Raw genomic sequence first — 16,332 nt, 5'->3', positions numbered from 1 at the left:
AAAATTATGTGACTCAACAATTTTATATAATATGTTGCCACTGCATTAATAATTATTGGGGAGGGAAGTCAGAAAATGTAAATTTTAATTTATCATCTTCAATGCTGCTGTTGCTTAGTTCATTGACATTTTTTTATTTGTCTTTTAATCTCACCTGCTTACTGCCTGAGGCTTAGTCTTTCTTGTACAGTTGCTAGTTTTTGATCACTGTAGCAGAAATGGAGTCAAGTAAAATAATATATGGGGAAAGGAGAATTAGGCCCATTTTGTCTATTTCTTATTGCCTTACTTACCACAGCAACATTTTTGGAGAAAGATGTCATTGTAGCCCAGACTGGCTGATTCAGGTCTAGTAGTTTTGGAGTAACTTCCTGGAAGGGAATGAGAGAAGGCTTTTGCAAAACATCTTCAAGATTTCTAGGAAAAGATCTCTAGAGGGGAGATGCTGAAAGGCATCTGCCCAGCTCTCCAAACCTGCAGACCTTCACTTGATGGGTTAGCAAGACCTTGTGCTCCCTACCCTGTTACAGTCCCTTCTCAACAGAACTTATTTGGAGGTATCTGGGGTTTTGCTCTTGCAAGTGCATCTAGAAACATTCTGCAGAATATACACTGCTTCATGTGGTAGTCAATTTAAATGAGACTTTTTGCTACTATTGTCCAAATAAAGGAATATTTGGGAACAGTGCTATGAATCATGGAAAATAAAACAACAACAGGGTGTTTGCAGATGTTTGTAAACTGTTATATTACCAAGACATAAAGCTCTTTCTTCATTGGTAACTAAATAAAAACAAACTTTTAATTAATTGTTAACAATATGGCAGAGGAAACATGTCATGTTGAAGCACTCTATATTCAACTGTGTTTTAACATAGGTTAATAAAGGTTTCCCTATAACATCTGTCATTTGTAGTCAAACTTTTTATTATTACATAAAGAAGTAATTTTTGTCAGACTCCAGAATGTTGAAGGTAACAATCAGGAATATCTATATGTCCTGTTAGAAATTATCATTTTGCTTGAGTTCAATTTTACTTGAGTTTAATTGAATATTGGTAGAAATTGCTCAGGTATATGCCTGTGGAACCTGGTCTGCTTATCTTGAGAGAAATAATACAGTTTGGCTCAACTACAAGTTATTGAACTGTATGTAGCAATTATTTAGTGAAGTTCTGTGGCCTGTGTAATGCAAGAACCTAGATTAGATTATCATAATGGATCTTTCTGACCTTAAAATAAATGGAATCTATGATATCAAATTGCCTTCCTTCAGGTTAATCATCATCAGCTGAATTTTGCCGCTCTACACATGGTAAGACTCATTCATTTCAGGGGCCTTAATCATCCTTCTGTGCGCTGGGAAAGAATCAGACCTGTCTTAATGAATGTTGTAGTGCAAAAAGGGTTTGAATAATGAGAGAACACACTATTTGAAACAACTTGATGGCTTATACATAGTATGTTAAATATATTAAGTACCAAGGTGAAAAGGCTTTGTTCTCCTCTTTGGCCAGAATGCATAAAGCTCAAAACGCTCTTGTAAGAAGCAGAACAGCAGGGTCAGGGAAGGCAGGAATGGAAAACCTCTGCTCCCTCCCCAAGCCATTTTGGTGCCGGCAGCATCTTCCTCCATTCTCTGCAGGGACATCATGGTGGCAACCAGTGGCAGAATTAAAATCGCACCGACATCGCTCATACACCTCCAAATCCCAGTGCTATTTAGACTGTGAGTAAATGTCCCAAGACAGAATTCAACACCTGGCTGAAAAATTTTGCACCTGGCTTCAGTGCTCGATTCTTATATGAAGAGGAGCTGAGGGAACACATATTGGACTTCTTCCAGCACTGCCTTTCAGAATACTCATGTGTGGAAGCAGAAACAGGAGGTCAGCAACTGAAGAAAGCATCATTGCTACAACACACATTGCCAGTCAGGGTGATCCTATCTGCATCTGTCAGTGGGGCTGTCACTTTGTCACTGCTGACTTTGGAGGTCCTGTTTTCCCATCCCACAGTGAGCTGCCTCAGCTGTTGTGTTAACACGCAGTATCTTGTGAAGAAAACAGACCTGGAAATTTGCAACAGAAAATTATTTCTCTTACAAAAGCCCACATTTGGGATGGAGGTAGTTTTTAACACAGATCAACACACTGATCTCCACCACCCAACTGCCAAGAAAGGAGAGCACGTTACAGCTAGTGAGAGACCGAACAGCTGGAATGGGAGGGATAGATGGGAACCTTGCAAGCCTGGCCCCTAAGGAAGGAAACATCCCTGGTCCTATGGTTCTGCTGTAGTTCAGGATAAACAAAACATCTGTATAGCAGAACATTGTTACAGGATCAGGATTTCTTATTTCAAAAGTAACCATCAGCTTAGACCTACATTTATTTTAAGTACCTCAGCTTTGCCCTGGTGTTCATGTAGCAGCAGCAGTTAATTTCCCTGTGACAATGTTCTATTCTGCTGACATTATCTCTTAAGTATAAGACTATTCTATTAAGGTGGATGAATTGAATTTCATTTCCTCTCACTTCAAATAATGGCATTCTATTCACATCACTTTCTGTACATCATGGCAGAGTATGGACTTTTGTTAGAGGCTGGCACCCGCTAACGCTGTTATAGCAAGGGTAGAGATTTCCATTATAAATCCTCTTTTATGGTGTTTTAAATCAGCTAGAAAAGTTCTCTCCAAGATGAAACCTGGTACTAGAAAAAAAAAAGAATATTTTTTTTGAAGTTAAGAATGATTTGGCTTGGTTGTTTTAAATCTCTTTCAATTGTATAAATGGAAAGTTTATCAGTTCAAGACATATTTAAATGTTCTATAAATCAGCATCTCTTCAGCTCAAGGATATAGTTTGACAGTAGTTCATAATGTATTCTAATTGCTTTTTGCATTATGAAAAATATCAAGTTCATAAACTTTGGAGAGTGTGTCTTCTACATGTCAAATAACCACTTTCCATAAGGAGTTTTGCTACATATATTCTAAATATGTTTTCATCCCAAAGAGATGTTACAAATAACATATTCATAAATCTGCCTTAATTCATGCTTTCATGGAAAACTTTTAACACTTATGAAACAGCTGTTACAGTCCATTTTGGTTTTGGTTCGTTTGTTTTTTTTTTGTTATAACAATTCCCTGTTTAAAAGCCATAATGTAACCTGACTCAGAAAAACACTTAACAAGGGCTTATGAAGCAGGACAAGGAGCAAACAAGACAACACAGCCAAGCAGTCTGTTCTACCAGGCAAAGCAGCTGGGCTGGATGACCACACACTCTGGAGAACATGCCAGCTGTGGGCTTTCTGCTTTCTCATCTCTGGCTCTGCTGTCATCTACATGTTCCCTCCAGGCTTCTATTTCTGAAGCATATGCATTCTTTAACACACTATTCGCTCCACCACCCCTAAAGGAATCCCTTTGTGAGGAGGCTGTGTCACAAAATAATAAAGAAAACTCCGAGTATAGCAAATTCTCCTCAATTCTAACACTATCAAAAGATATACCATTTTACCAGCAGCCACAATGCAGAGAACATATGTGTGTTTTTAACTTTAACAGCAAAACACTTCTGTTCTTCTTATACTTCAGAACTTTCTGAATTATTGTTTTTGATACCTTTTTTGTTGATTGATAATTTTTAATTGCTGACAAAGTTAGAAATGTGTGTATTCATTACTTATTGAATATTTCTTGATTAATAGAAATGTCCATCTACTCTGCTCTTACTTTAATGAACCTTTTTATTGGACCCATAGCTTTCCCTGCACCTCAGCAAGCACATCATTAAAGTCCAAACATGCATTCTTTGAATACTCACATGTGTTACATCACACTAAAACTCACATAAGAAGCATTAATAGGTGCATGCATTACAAGAATTACACATTATTTTAATGTACTACAATCATAAGAAAAACATTAAAACACATACTGCTCAGAGATGATCACCAGCTTCATACCTGAAGCTTGGCAAATGCCTGATTTCTAGGTTTCTACATAATAACTGGCTTGAGCAGGTATCTTCTCTCAAGCTAGCAAATTCAAGGCTAAAAGTCATTTTTTTTTCCACCAGTCCCCTAAATGTATGTTACATTCTCTTACAGATATTCAGGTTTTTGTCGTCCCATTGAGGTAATCAGGAAAATTATCTCCAGGGAAGCCACAACTTCCACAAAGGTTGAGACACATATATAGACCAGGGGAACAAAATTTTCATTTTTTATTGTGGAAAATATCTAGTAAATGAAAAATTATGAACTTCAGAGCAGTGCCTATCAACATGGTCTCTTCAAGCAGTCATTAGCCTAGCTTTCTAACACCACAAAGGAACACTTTTCCAAGTGCAGTGTGAAAAGCAAAAGGAAGGCATAGATAACTCATGAATTTCCACTGAACATTTTAGGAAACCAAATCTTCTTTTGGTCCAGCATCGTCCTGCTGAATCCTTTACACCAGTGTCACAAGCTGTTTTACCAGCGTTGAATTCCTTACCTGCATACTGAGCTATGAGAAACATCAAGCTCTCAGATAGCTGTAGCAATGCAGAGAGTTTTCACGTGAGACATCCACTGGTCCAGGAACTTGTTAGAAATGGGCACTTCAGCACTCAATACTTCTGTCATCAGACATTCAATGTCAACCACAGCAACCTTTTGCCATTCACTGATGTGCAAAGTATAAAGTCACCTCAAAACAAGTTCTGTGTGTGATTTTTGATATTAGCCTCCACTTTTCAAGATCATGCCTGAGATCTGCAATCCTTTTTATAACTTTTTGATATCCTTGGAGAAGCCTGTTTTTGCTAATCACCAGAAGAATAACATATTCGTCTACATGGATATACAACGCCTGAAAAGAATGAGTGTGAGAGAAAAATGACAATAATAATTTCATTTTAATCAAAATTTTTCTACCTCCTATTTGATTCCTACAGTGGAAAATAAGAGGAACTACAGCACATAGGCTGAGGAAGATACTATAGGATCTATAATTGGAATTCAGAGTATTTTCACTAAAATATCTCCATGCTAAGCAGCAGTGGGAACAATAGTGATGCAGTGTGTCCACTCAGAGCGGTCAGTAGTTCAGTGTAACAGATCATTTTATATTTTTGAGAAATACCAGAAAATCACACAGAAAATTGAACTGCAGCCATACCCAAATGCTTTAATAACCACGAAGAGGGGTACTACACACATGGATGAGAGGTCTAGACGCTATTTCAACTCCTAAGTAAATACATGAAAAATTATTTCCTCTTTAGGCAAAGAGCTTGTCTCCATAGGAAAGCAGACTGGAAGAGGTGCCATTATAGGGTCACACTGCAGACAAACCCATAGAATGTTCCCAGTTTTGTAGGAATTGTATGATCTAAAACTGACCACAAAGGTCTCCAGGGTAGTAGGTTTGGAGAGTCACTTTGCTGGATCTCAAGCAGCATGAGCTGAAGTGCTCAAGAGCTTTTGCAGAGGAGAATGAGCATGGCTATGCCTTTTGGAATAATAAAGAGAATAGAAAAGAACCTGAACCACTCACAGGCATACTGCAGTTCATGTGTTGCAAGAAGGAGCAAAATCAAAGTCTTCAGGTGTCATTCATAGCAACACTCATACCAACTATGAGAGACATGGGGGCCTTTAGTCCCTTTTCTAGGAAGGCAAATGGTGTAACACAAATAATATAGCTGACTTCAGGGATGGTTTGGATCATCTTGATTTGAGAGGACATATGTGAGGGTGTGGAAAGGCAACAATTTTTTGATCTAAGAAAATGTGCTAGTGAAAGCAGTGGAGTTAGTGTAAGAACACATGCTGCTGGTAAAATAAGATGTTCATGGGCACTGGGGGTCAGATGTGCTGACACTTCTGAGATAACTTGATTGTGAAATTGCTGCATTAAAATTTTAGAAGAAGATGTGTAAAGTTAAAAAAAGATAAATCCATCTTCACTTTCCTAGCTTGAGCAGTTTAAGAGATGCTCAGCTGTGACTAGAGAGGAATAGATGCCAACTTTCCAGCGTGTGTGTGCACATTTCTTTTGCTCATAATTAATAGCCCCTGTGCTTGCTAAGTTTTTGGAAAGCAGCTCGCAGCCTACCTAGGTAATGCCTTCTGACAACGTTTTGAAGATCAGTTATGTCATATGGCTGCCTTTTAGAAAAAAAATTGTAATGCATAGCAGTGCCATATGGCATCTCTGAAGAATCAGCCGGATTGGACAGACATTCATTGGATAAAGTCCCACAGCTCTTGGAAAAGAATGTAGTCCTGTTGCCAAAATGTGGCCTTTGTTAATCTCCTAACTATTATTGTGCAGAAACCAATTCATCTGTATTAATTATAAACAAATTTTAATTACTTCAGTAAAAGCTCATTATACAAATATCTAATGCCAAACAAGCTGTCTTAACCCTTTGTGAGACTCCAAAGGAAACTTTAGATGTTTGATTGTGGGTGTTCTGTGAAAAACTGAAATTTCAGCAACAGCGCAGAGTACAATTGTGTGACATTTATGTTTTCCTCTCTTCATATTTCATGTTATACGTGTGTTTTACAGACCCTATCAAAACAGTGTGTCTGTGGGTATAAAAGGCCATTTACAACTCAAACCTGAGAGCACATAACCAAACCTGACATTTTCTACTGTTCAAGATTTCAAAGTAAAATATAGTCCATTTTAACATTGCAGCGATTCGCAGTGGCATGAATAATACGACAAACTGTGACCTGTTCACAGTAAAGCATTCACCACCGAGTAAAGCATTCACCACCGGCCAAGCTTTCTTGCAGCTTTTCTATCTGGCTTGTAGCCTTGCCATCAACAAATCCACCCGAGATGCAGGGAAATTGGGGGGAGCTCAGGCACAGCTGTTGAATCTGCAGTCTGCACCCACGAAGAAGCTATTGACTCTGTTTCTTCTCACAGGAATATGTGTTTTACAGTAAAGTTAAGCAAAACACTGAAGTTAGTTATACTCAACAAATCTTTGTGTAAAATTTTCATTTATTTTTCATGCATACAGATTTGTCCTCTTGAGCCTGGATCCTTCCATTTGTTGGAGTCACTTTTCGTGCCATGATACAGTGTTCCTAAATACAGTATAGCTTGTCCAAGGGATTGGTCATCACAAAAAGGGCTTCTCTAATTTCACTTTGGCATGGGTGGGTGGTAATGCTCTTCCTTGTAACTTGGCTACTATCAAGAAATCCTATAGGAGTCTGGAGAGGTTAACTCATTCAGACTGCTCTGCCATGTGACATATTAACACAACAGGCCCAAGGTCAAGAAAACACAAAGCAGGACCCTGGAATTTTGCCATGAGTTTCAGCTTTGAATGAAATCCAAAACTCAGTGAAAAAAAAGGAAAGTAACTTTCTTAGTTTGAGGTCAAAATCATCCAACCTACCTTAACTATCCATCTTACTTCAATTATTAGAGCATACATAACCTTATACTGTGACACTCTTGCAGTCTTAAATCTCTCCAGACTTGAAAAATTGACCCACCTTAATTAAACCTATGGGAGTTTGACATACTGAGGGTTACAAATGACATTTCATAATTAAATATATTCTCTTATTTCACAGGACTTTTCCTATCAGACAACATAATCTTAAAAATTCATACTTGTATAAGATTTTTTTAATAATATGTAAACTTGGGTGCTATTTGTGGTTTTATTTTGCCACATCAATGATTTTGTCTTAACAAACATTCCTGATAGTATTCAGATTTGGACCTTAAGATCTTAAAACCAATAGAACCACTTTGTGCCTTCTTCCTGCCTTAACCTTTGGAATTCCCACTAAAAAAAAAAATTCTGCCTCACTCTATCTTTCCTGCTTTTGCTGTATTGGCACAAATATTGTCATGAGAGCTAATTCCAAGATAATTAATACACGGGTTTATCTTTATCTCTTCCTTTGAGTCTTTTGGTAATGTTACCTCTAATCATCAAGGTTAAGTACACCTTCTCAACATTAAATCGACAGAAGCACACTCAATGCTCTGTATGTAATGGCCTTATGACCACTGAATGGCCTTATGACCAATAAATGGTCTTATACTCAATGAACACTCTTTAACATTAAGGACCATAAATTCCAGTGGGCAGTGCAAACTGTTGAGCAAAGATTTTCTCTGGGATCGCATTCTGTTTTCCTGGAAATCCTGACTGAAATGTTGTGTAGAGAAATAATTTCTTCTCCTTAAAAGACAGTGGGCATTCACAGAAGGAGAAATATGAAGCGGACAATTTTTCTGAAAGCTTGCTAGTCCACTACACTTCTAGGAAAACATGTCTCATTTTAAATCCAAATCTTACAGTAAAAAAATACTGAGTCACAAATGCAGTAATCCAAGGAGTTTCAAATATTAAATTGTCATAGATAACTACTTGGTTTTCTGTTGTGTTTATGGGAAACTTTCAAGTGAATTAAAAATTAACATTGAGATTGAAAATGTAAAAACTGGATGCTTAAGTTTAGATACCTATGACATACAGCGATACCTCTTTAATAGCTGGATATTCAGAGATCCTAACTATGGAGTCCTCACTGAAGTAATATTAATATTATGTATAAATTTTATACGTAAAGCCAGCAATCTCTTTGTATTTTTAAATACCGATTTACGCACCTAAATTTACGCACCTAAATTTAAATACCGATTTAAATAACCATGATGATTCTACCAAAATAAGTAAGGGGCAGATGAGGAACAAAAGACTATTTTCCAATTCCCTTCCCAGAGGTTCTGTCTTACTAGATGGCACATTTTATTTCCACTAAGTTACAGAAAGAATACGTTTTCATTACATCCAGAATAAAAAGCATAGAACCAGAAACTCTTATTACTGAAAAATCAAATATGCTGTAGAAAATGTATGCTTGAAAGTCTTAAATTACATTTTATGTTTTGCCTACTTGGTCTTTTTTCCCATTATCTCTTACAATTAGGCCTTAGTAAATTGAGGGTTACAGTCAAAAACAGCAAGGAAGAATCATGAAGCTGGCAGGACTAACTGTGCAAGTAGCCAGAGCATCTGTTTCAAAACAGTGCCATGAAATGAAACTGCAGGGAAGAAAACGCATCAAGAAAAGAGATGTATTATCAAGAAAGCGGTGGCAGTCAAGAGGAAAAAGCCAGAGAAACCCAAATTAAAAGTGTTACAAAATTTGGTGCCACCAAAATAGGTGACAGGTTATGTACTGACTGCCAGGGTTAGACTGGCCTGGACTTGCCTGGATAATGTCGGAAGTGAAAAGCGCTTACAACACCACAATCAAAGCAGGCATGTGCTGAAGCAGCCAAAAAGTCCCTTATCAGTAAGCTATCCCTGTTTTTTGAACCTTCCAGACCCTGACCAGAGCAACAGGTAGGACTTGTATGGAATGTGCGGCACACTTTTTCTTCATGTTTGTCTTTGTAATATATTAGGTGTATAATATGCAAAAAATAATTAACCACGAGAAATTAAAGGCGGGCCATCAATAGTCCAACTTATATCTGACCAAATGTAGCAGGAGAATCTAATCTGGGAAAGTACAAAGGGACTTAACATTTTGCATGTCAGGCCCAAACTATCCTTCTGTGCTCATGTAGTGTTGCTGAGAGCAAAATACTAGAGGAGAAGTCCAAAACGTAGTAGGATGTTGTGCTGCCATGTTGTATGTGTATTGCAGTGCCTTGGCACAGGTTAGGATAACACCCTTTGTAAGGCTGTTTCCCTTTATAAGTCAAAAGAGCTTCTAATGGCGACAAATTTCAGTATTTGCGTCAGACAAGATTAAATATGCTTTTGCACTGTCAGCTAAGTAGTACTCTACGATGGACCTGTGCACCCCAGGTCAATAAAACTTCGAAAGGAAGTTGATGAAATTAGAATCAAGCTGCCATAGTATTTTTTTCTTGGGGAAAAAAAAATTACAAAACCTAGCAATGTGAACCACTGTACTTTTCTTGGCTTTTAATATTAAGCAATTAGCATTACTCTAAAATTTACCACAGCAGAAATTAATAATAGGCTCATTTTAAAATTCTTTAAGGCTGACTGATTAATACCCTGGAAAGAAACCATGTCTGCCTAGTGCATGAGACTATTTTAATTTCTATGATGCTGCAGCTCTTAAGCTTATTAAGAGGTTTGGAGAGGTTTTCCAATTTTGGTCATTTTACAGTAGGACAGGCTCAGTCTGAAAGAAAGCATGCCTCCACATAGCTGCCAGTGTTTCCTTTGTGTTTATGACCCTGTGCTGATGCCCTTTCCTTTCAATGATAAACTCTCACATGTGTCCCAGAGTAAGTTTTGATTTACTGGGAGGTACAGAAGGTATGTAATTTTGCTGAGATCTTCTTTCATTAGGAAGAAAAGCTGGTAGCTTGCGGATATTAAAGTCCATCACTGAGAGAAGAACGGGATTCCTCCTCCACACTTCTTCCTTAGGAGCTATCATTAGACTGCATTTGTTGGGTGGGGATGGGGTGGGAGGTCAGCTGTGCTCCTCGGAGCTGAGAACAATATACTGGTCCAAGGCTGATCCTGTGCTGGTGACCTTCTGGGTGTTGCGGCTCTTGTTCGCACTGTGCCGCTGTTTCCTCACCTGCTAACGGGATTTTTTTATTTAATATTAAGTACACTGATGAAAACCACTATGTAAGAGCAGAGAACTACGATAATCACTAGAGAATCTGAGAAAATATTTGTAGTGTTAAATACCATGATCATGCACTTTATGACATAGTACCATTGTAACACTTTGTTCTTATCTGAAACCCTGTGAGTCATTTCCCCTCATTTTCTTCCTTACCAAGAACTATAGTTGCCATAAACCCAGACTTATTCTTGATTCCTTTTTAAAGAAACAATGCTTGCCAATTCTTCTGAGTGATTGAAAAAGCACACGACTGAAAATAGTATATTTGATAGTGTGAGTAACCTTTGAAATGATCCGTGGTATTTTTGCTACAGATACCCAGCCTATAGTGTTGCATAATGACATCCAAATAGTGTAAACAGTTTTCCAAGAAAGACATTCAGTTAGTCTGGAAGAATGACACATCCTGTGTAGGAAGCTAATATGTACAGAAATAAAAGAGGTAACAGAGCTTTTCTTCTCTCTTGTTGTAATTTTAAGTCCTATACTTATACAACATGAGTAGAGGAAACGATGGAGGGAAATGGAGGGAACTCCCAACTCCCTCTACTGGGAAGACCTGCTCTGGACACCTTTCCTTTTATTTTTATACGTATATTTCCTGTTACTTTCTCCAAAGATGATTTTTTTTTTGTAATTGGGTCGTTTCAACATGCACAACTCATCCTGTGTTGCTATCAGCATCCTATTTCTGCAAGACTGCAGGTGCTACTTCACAGTGCTTGCTTTGGGTGGTGTAAATTTGACTATGGTGAGTTGGCTTTGGTGGGATACTGAAGTCTGGCTTTCAGCAGGGAACCAAGATTACTGTTGGATGAGGGCACAATTTTGGCCTTATCAAAACTGGTAGAGTGAGAGCTCACAAAGCCAAGAGTGTCACCAGAGATGGTGATGGTCTTTTTGAGCCTCCTACGAAGGTGTAGATCCTATAAAGGAATAGGATTCCCTGACCAACGGTGGTGGCAATGGTAGTGAGCTCCATCCCATCCGACTGTGGACAGCAGAGCTGAAAAGTCTCACCTGCTCTAAATGGATCCACACTAGACTGTATTTTGGAAGGTCATTTCTGTGAGAGCTGGGGCAGAACAGTGGGGTCACTCCTGGGTATTCCTGGTTGATATAGGAAAGGGAGGTTTTTGGTAGATACGTTTGTGCTGAGATCTCTGTTACCTTGGCACTGAGAATCTGATACAGCCACTAACCAATGTGTTGACATAAAAACGGGTAGATTTCATATTTCTGATTAGAATATAACAATGGTTTTGATGACTGACAAAAGAGATGAGAAAAGGGATCATACTTTTCCCTTGCCCTGCACCCCTTCTCCTCCCCCAATCTTGTATTCTCTGTTACTCTGGTTCTCATGGGAAATAGAAGTACTTGATAACACAGAGAAGCATTTGCAAATACAATAAAGGAAGTTCTATTTCCTAATTCACAAGGCCAGAAGTATGAATATAATTATAGAAAGAAACGTAAACCACATGACATATTTTTTAATGAAATACCACAATGACACACTGAACGTTGTCCCCAGCATTGTCACTGGCCTCTAGAAGTTACACCAGTGAAACAGAATTGCTCTTTCTCTCTTTTTATACTGTTTTATGACACCATATCAGAAATTTATTGTCTGACAAAATGCAATGCTGTCCAGATTTCCAGACATGTATATAATCAAATAGCATGTGTGAAATTAATAGTACAGAAAACTTAGCACAAGAAGTGATGAAGTACACTTTAGCATGAAGAGTGGTGATGTATACGTTAGCACATCAATTTATCCAATGTGAAGTCAAGCAGAAATTATTTATAAATCATTTGTCTTTCTAAAGGAAGGTGATGCTAAGATGTTGCCCTTAATATGTTTGATAAGCACATTCTGATGTGATTTAAGTCTTTAGATAGACTCAAAATGAATACAGAAAGCCTTGTGGCTTTGATACCAACAAGAATGAACACATCAGAGAGTGCCTGATATGTAGAATTGTAAAGAACTGACAAATACATCTCACAGAAATCTTACAGTTAAAAGCCAAGATAAATTTTTAAAAATGTGGGATAAGTGGCACAGCAATAATAACTTATGAAAAATCAAAGTTGATATGAAGAGGATAGAAAGAGAGGGAGGAAGGATGGAAGGAAGGAAGGCAGGAAGAAAGGAAGAAAGGAAGGAAGGGAGGGAGAGAGGGAAGGAGGGAGGCATGCCTGATCAAGCCTTATCAAGGAAATTGGACATGAATCAACATGTACACAAACCAGAGATCCCAGGGTGACTGTTTCCACACAGAGAAGAAAGGTTACAGCTCTGACCCTCAACCATGCAGAAAGGATGCATGCTTTCAGGCACCTCCTTATTTTCAGCTATGCTTTACCTTTACTGTGGAATAGGAACCTGAGTACGAAGAAATTGAGGACAGGTAAACAGACAAATTGTAAAGAAGCAGATACTGCCAAGCCCAGTTTTGGTGTCCTTGTCCTGATATCCCTGAGCATAGTGACTGTAATTTCCACTTTGCTTTGGTGATGAGAAGTTTCAGTTGAGTTTGCTGGTCCTGGAAGTTTCAGTTGGACTCTTTGGCTTTAAGCAATGAAAAGGTCAGACAGGCCTGGGACATGAACAATTTGAGATCATTTACAGCGTAGACCAGGAGAAATGTAGCAGCAATCTGAAAAGAATTCCTTATGTCTCCATTAAGAACAATGAAAAATAAATCCTCTCTCCTTGCTTTTTTGTTTGATTTTTCTTTCTAAATAAGTCTAAAATTCTAGGGCTACAGTGAAGAACTACACAGTAGCGGTCAAAAGCTTAGTTGGATGGAGACATATCACACACTGAACCAATGTCTGCTTTGGTTATTCAGGCAAAGATCCTCTTCTGATGATTTTTTCTTCCCCTAATAACATCACTATAGGTAAGTCTTTCAAATAGCTTTTGCACAATGAACAGAGGAGACAAGGCCAGTTTGGTGAAATCTGCCAAATTCAGGAAAAATTGAAGTGGTATATGTTTCTCTCATGCCAAGTACTGCATAAAGTTTTATTTTCCACAATTTAAAGAAATTATTTTAGAATAACCTACAGATTAGAACTCAAACCTGAAGTGATACTTGGCTAGCTTTTTTGGCATCAGTTGTGGTGAAAATATCACATAAGTAGACTTAAGAGGTCTTTTCTTACTCTTTTCTTGTCAGCAGGGAGATCTAATTCACAATGAACCAATATACCAACAACCTTGCAAGAAGCATGTAGGGACTCAGACAAGACTCTACTACATCATGACAATGTTGAAATGGTGATATAATTCAGAAATACTCCTTTGACCATCAGATTGGCATCACAGAGAGCTCAGAATGATTCCAAAGGATTTCCTGTGAGCCCTGAAGGGAGTATAAAAGTATAATCATAGGTTATTAGGAGTTTGAGAAACATTGCAACGTCAAACTTAACACAAGTTGTGAAGGTGATGGAAACTGCTGGACTAAAGTATCAGGAAAATACAGGCTATGGCAGTCAGGATATGTGACAGACACAAAGTAAAATGGAGCAAGAAAAAGATCAAGACTGTATTTGAAATACTACCACATAAAAATGTATCAGAACTAGTATGGTTCATCAGCATGATAAAATTTGAAGCAAATTCATACTTAAACGCTTGTTAAAAAGGCCAGTCTTTTTTATTAACTGCTTAGAGCAGACATTGAAAAGAAACAAGATAAAGAACAGGAGTGTGCTTTTGATAGTTTAAAGACTCTATTGACTACACTCCCAGTTCTGGCATTTTATGATATTTCTCAGTCTACAGCTGTTTCAGCAGATGCCAGCAGCTATGGTCTTGGTATGGTGCTACTCCAATTACATGGACATGATTGGAAACCTGTAGCTTATTGTTCCCGATAGCTTTCAGATGCCAAAACCAAGAACAATCCAATAGAGAGAGAATATTGGACAACCATATGGACAAAAAAAGAATGATATAGCATGTTCTTGGTCTTGATAATGTCTAATGACAGCCCCATGATTCCCATTTTATTAATAAGGTACTTTTTAGACTGTAGAGATCATTCACACATTTGAAATACAGACAAATTTCCCTACTGCAAAATCTGTTCACATTAAGCTCATTTGGAAACTTATGGAGATCACTCTTGTCAGCAGAAGTGGTCATCAAGGCCAAAGTGCACGTTGGTATCCTTTTGACACACTGGCATCTCTGCAGAAACCAGATGTGTTAAACTAATCACACATTGCTTTTACACTATTGCTACACAGATTTGCAGTGATCTAACCCTGCTAGCTCAGGTATTTATCAGTGACCCTTTATGGCTTCAGCAGGCAGACAGATAGATGAAATCTGACACTGATATTTACCCAGTTGAAGAGTAGTATGCAGGTACAAGAGTTCCAAGTAGGTAGCTCCAAAACCAAGAGATAAAATCACAAATCTCATGATATCTAGAAAGAAAGGATTCAGAAAAAGCTCACATGCACAACATTAAATGGGAGACTTTAGGGAAGAATGGTGAAAGTAGCATCAAAGGAGAAAAATATCTGGTTGGTTTCTTGGGCTTCCCATTTTTCTTTTCTTTCTTTTCTTTTCATTCCTTTTTTTTTATTTTAAGATGTGTGGCTATCCTGCTTCTCACTCATTCCACACAGAAGCAGAACACAGAAAAGTTTATACATATATATGTGTGTATATATATATATACATATGAGCACATATGTACATATATATATATATGTGAGCTAGATGCTCTGTGAGATACACAAAGCTTACAAGGCCTATTCAATAGCTTTTGTGATGTAGAATAACCCTAACACATGACATCCAACCCGATGAAAATCTGCCATCTTATATGGCTCTGTTTGAAGGCCTTCAGATGAACAGATGTTAACTCTAGGAATCCTCAAACTTTCTTTAACTATTGGAGTGGATCCCAAAGCTCATGCAAACTCATTAGGAAACCTTGTTCTGATATATCTGGATGAACAAGTATATTAGACTCTCTCAGTTTTTTTCATTGTCTGTTACTGGTCTCTGAAATGCTGATCGTGTGACAGCCATGCCAATAAGGAGATAATTTTGTTGAAGAATGCTAAATTTAATAAACAGAAATCTCGAGCTCTGAAATTGGAAATCTGAAGGAATCAATTTCACAAAAGTCACAGAAAATAGAGAAACTGACTTCATCTTGAAATCACTGAAGCCTACATTTCATCAGGATCTGCAATTTGATGCTGTGTACAAATTTCACTAGAACATTGTTTATGGACCAAGAAAGGTAAAGGGAAGGCTTGCGGAGATGTACACTGTTCATTGTCTCCTCAAAATTGTACGAGAAGATAAACAAAAAAGACTGGGAAGCTTCCAGATAAAAAATGTTATGAAGAGAAGTAGGTTTTTATTAAATAAAGTTTGAATAATTAGTCACTGTGAGAAGAGGGAAATACTTCTGTAAATAACCATGAAGGTATTCACCTTCTCACAGTGATCTGGTCAGTATAAAAACCTTTTCATTATATAAACTAAGGAAAATTCAAAATGACAAATGGAAGCTCATGCTATGTCATCAAATAGACAAATACAAATTATTCATTAGCTCTAATTTAAAATACGAACCTTTTTTTTAAATTGTCATTGCAGATTTGCTACAT

The sequence above is a fragment of the Corapipo altera genome, unplaced genomic scaffold (assembly GCF_003945725.1).
Source record: "Corapipo altera isolate COAL_440 unplaced genomic scaffold, ASM394572v1 52, whole genome shotgun sequence".
NCBI classification, from domain to species: Eukaryota; Metazoa; Chordata; class Aves; order Passeriformes; family Pipridae; genus Corapipo; species Corapipo altera.
Note: the sequence above shows the minus strand (reverse complement) of the source record.